The 4,328-nt window shown below is 39.3% G+C and overlaps 1 pseudogene; it reads right to left on the reverse strand.

Moving 5' to 3' along the window:
* Positions 1-415: 415 nt before the first annotated feature.
* LOC116621856 lies at positions 416-1,373 on the reverse strand (annotated as a pseudogene).
* Between the last annotated feature and the right edge of the window lie 2,955 nt (positions 1,374-4,328).

Raw genomic sequence — 4,328 nt, forward strand, 5'->3', positions numbered from 1 at the left:
GACACAACTCTACCCTCTGAATGGACCACTTTCATGATTTTTCCTAGAAAGTTTTGAGTTTAGTTTCTTGCTGCTTCTTTCCATGATTCAAGGCTTAAGATAAAATCCTTGGAAACAAGCAATTATAACATGATCTCTCCAGGATTGAGGAGGGATAGGAGTGAGAAAAAGGGCATCTTGTCACTTTTTAAAGGTCCACAATTCCTATGCTTTGCAGGGTATGGGGGAGAGGAGTTCACAGTGGAGGAGGAAAGAATCAGTCCCAATGATCATATTAACATTTTAAACTTGTCAATATCGAGTTAATTTCTAAAACACAAGTTTATAAACAGAAGCCATCCACCTAGCTGTTAACTGGAATGCATATGCAATGTAGTCAAAGGAATACTGTGCTTACAAAACCACATACCTCTTATTAGAGATATCTAATTTTAAAATAATACATTCCCTTATTGGATATGCAAGTGAGCAATGGAGGAAGTGGTGCATTTGCAATACTAGCTGGTGTTAAGGATTTCAACACTTCCAGAAGATGTGAGCTAGAGAACATTTTTAGGCACCAGAGGGGTTTTTTTCTCTCAGCCAAGATGTCTCCTTTTAAGTCACTTCTGAATTTTGTTTCAAGCTTATTTTGTGAAAATTCTAGTCTTGGTTGAAGATAGTCTCCAAAAGTTTCTTGAGTCACTCTTTGGACTCTCTGTTCTGTTTTCATGAATGATCACTGAATCCATGTATATATCCAGCTCAAGGGTTCTTTCTTGTAGAAGTGTAGTAGAGCTGTGAGTTTCAATGGTCTGATTATTCTTTTTAAATACAATAGACTTAAGAGAGCCCAGATGCTGGCTACTGAGGTCCATATTCACAATCTTATGGTGATTGCTAGCAACTATTAGTGCCTGACCTAGAAGGGGTATATTGCTCTTCAGCTGGCAGGAAGAAGTGAAGGCATAGAGAGTCTGGGAATAATACACCACATAAGTAGGTCTGCACTGGTTTGGCTTTCTATACTGTACCCCAGGCAACTTGAATCCATACTGCATTTTCCTCAGCATCTCTGAGGCTGACACACATTTTTTAATGCTCTCTGAAGAATTTTTTTAAATGAACTTTTGAATTGTTCCATATCAAAAAGGTTAATGTCTTCACCTGGTTCTTTACTAATCTGAAAAATATCCCAAGCTTTCTGGTGCCAATGAAATTAAGTATAAATGATGTCTAAAAGGGCTGCGTCATTGAGACTTGCACACTTCTCCTCCCAAAGCAGAACCAAGTCCTGAACAAAAGATTCCTTTCTCTGCTGGAAGTTTATGGTCTGCAGTTGATTTTCAGACAAAAAAGTCTCGAGCTTTGAAGATCGTTATAATTTCAGTCATTGAGATTTTCTTATTTATTTATTTATTTTATTTCAAGTTTTTATTTAATTCTAGTTAGTTAACATATATGGTAAAATTGGTTTCAGGTGTAGTATTTAGTGATTCATCACTTACATATAACACCCAGTGCTCATCACAAGTGCCCTCCTTAACACCCATCACCCATTTAGCCTACCCCTGCCCGCCTCCCTCCATCAACTCTCGGTTTGTTCTCTATAGTTAAGAGTCTCTTATGGTTTACTTACCTCTCTCTTTTTTTCCCCTTCCCCTATGTTCATCTATTTTAGTTCTTAATTTCCACATATGAGTGAAATAATATGGTCTTCTGGGAAGGGACTGCTGCTTTGGTTCTTAGGCCAACTTGCCCTAAGATGCACCTGCAAGGTGCAGGGGGGCAGGCGTTGGTGTAAGTGGCTCCAGCTTCCGTTGGGGGTGCTGTGTTGTTCACTGAAGTCTGTCAATGCTGTTGGGCATGGGGAAAATGGCGACGTCCCGCTCTCAAGTCGCTAGAGTGGGGAATTCACACCTGCAACTGTTCAGGAAACCCTCACAGAAGAGTGAACAATCTCCTTTCTTTTGTTCCCGGATTCCGTCAGATCCCTGCCTTTACCCTGGCTGTGTCTTAGCTGACTGCCTGCCAGGCGGCACAGTACGCCTGTGTTTTATCTCAGGCACACAGCAGTTTCAAAACTCCAAATTTTAGGGATCCTGTGAGCCGTGGACCCGCGCTGATTCTCTGGGGGAGGGTCTTCTCCTGCTGTGGCTGGTACCGGTTAGTTCTAGAGAAGCAGTTGCACTACCATGCTGGGGCTTGGAGTTTATGGTAAAGCGCAACAAAAAGCTAACACCAAGGTTTGCTGCCCTCAGCAGGTGTCTCTGTTCCTATGCTAATGACCAGGGCAGCACTTTAGTGCTCATCAGCTCTTTTGTCCCTTGAGAGGCTGTGCCACCTCTCCCAAGTGCACTCCAAGAAGGGGAAATTTCTCTCCCAATGTGACCCAGGGGATCCTCAAACCATGCTGTCTACTCCCAGGCCTCTGCCCTTCTTCCCCACAGGAGCACTGCTATGCCAGTCAGTCTCCACTTGGCGGTGGCACGGACTTCTAAAACCTCAGACTTTGAGCTCGCCTGCTTATAAAAACCCGATAATCAGGTGCTTTAGTTTTTCCAGTTAATTTTTTGGAGGATGTGTTTCTCTTGTGCAGTTCCCTGTGTGCTGCTTTTTCTCTGTTTCTCTCTCTCTCCAAGATCAAGGCTCCCTCCCCTCTGCAGCATCCAGGATTCTTTTCTACCCAGAATCATGTCTCCCCACATTCCATGATATGGCTTCTTTACTCCCTCTAGTTCTGCAGTTTGTTCTCTCAGCATTTAGATTGATTTCTTGGGTATTCAGAATGATTTGATATTTATCTAGCTGGGCTTGATGGACGAGACAAGCATAGGGTCCTCCTACTGCTCTGCTATCTTAACTCCTCCCCCAGTCACTGGGATTTTCAAGATGGTTCTCTTAAAAACTCAGCAACAGCTTCATTTCTTTGGCAGGTCCGTCTTCGCCAGCAGTTTCTCCTCTCAGCAGCTGTTCCCCTTTCTTTCTTTTTTTTAAAATTGAAGTATAATTAACATACAGCATTATTAATTTTGGGTGTACAATTTAATGATTCAATAATTCTATACATTACTTAGTGCTCATCAAAGTAAGTGTACTCTTAATCTCTTTTATCTATTTCACCCATCCCCTCACCTCCCTTCTGGCAACCACCAATTTGTTCTCTGTATTTAAGAGTCTGGTTCTTTCTTTTTTCAGTCTGTCTTTTTCTTTGTTCATTTGTTTTTAAATTCCACTTATGTGTGAAATCATATGATATTTGTCTTGCTCTGACTGATTTATTTCACATTATATTGTATACCTGAAGCTAGTATAACATTATGTTAATTATTATTGAGTTAAAAATATATACATTACTTTTTAAAATCACTTTTAGTTTCTTTTTTGAACTTTTACTTTATTGGATAATTCACTCTTTCATTATACATTTTTGTTAAATGTCATGTGGGTTTATCAGTGGGAAACAAAGAGGCAACATAAACACATGCTTTGTTCACTGCACATAAGCTAAGTATATGCTCAGTGACCAATCACCAAAAGACTGAAAACAAAATAATGTGATTTGTCATTAACCATAATGTACATCTGTTATTTGCATAATAATTTATGTACTGAAGAGCTAACAGTAAAGTTTGTACTTTATTCAATTACTGATAGTCAGTGTACCATGGTAAATGAAATTTGAACTGTGTGTTGTTGGGGGACTGGTATTATTTAACTAAAGCATGGTAACTGGAATCTATGCATTCTAGAACTGTGCAAAATGAGGACATTTTTACTATTTGCTTTGAATACTGATCATTTTAGTATTTTTACTATTTGCTTTGAATACTGATCATTTTAGTATGTATGTGGACATATATGTGAAATTGTCTTTTTTTAACAGTCAATTATAAGCTGGCAAGTTTTTTTTTTTAAATAGACCTTTTGTGGAGTATAATTACATCTAGATTTCAATAGATAGCCTTATTTATATTGTACTAACTAACATATACTAGATATCTGTAGAGTAAGGTAAAAAACGCTATCTTACTGTTTTAGGCATGCCAAGGCCAGTGTCTGCAAGGGAGAAGTCTGAGCTTTGTATATCCAGAATCTGTTACATGAAAACATCCACTGTTTTACAGCTCAGAGACCTACCATCAAGTTGTCCACAGTGTGGAATGAGGGAGAGGATGGACTAGGTTCATTGAGCCATAGACTTGGCACTGCTTAGCACAATAAGACTTCCAGGTGTCTTCAGTAAACCCACAATTAAAACAGTTGGATCAACCCCTTCAAATAAGCAATCAAAGCCCAAAAGAGCAGAAAGAGCTTGACTAGTGCATTTAGCAAATATTTATTGAATA

The sequence above is a fragment of the Phoca vitulina genome, unplaced genomic scaffold, assembly GCF_004348235.1.
Source record: "Phoca vitulina isolate PV1807 unplaced genomic scaffold, GSC_HSeal_1.0 scaffold51, whole genome shotgun sequence".
NCBI classification, from domain to species: Eukaryota; Metazoa; Chordata; class Mammalia; order Carnivora; family Phocidae; genus Phoca; species Phoca vitulina.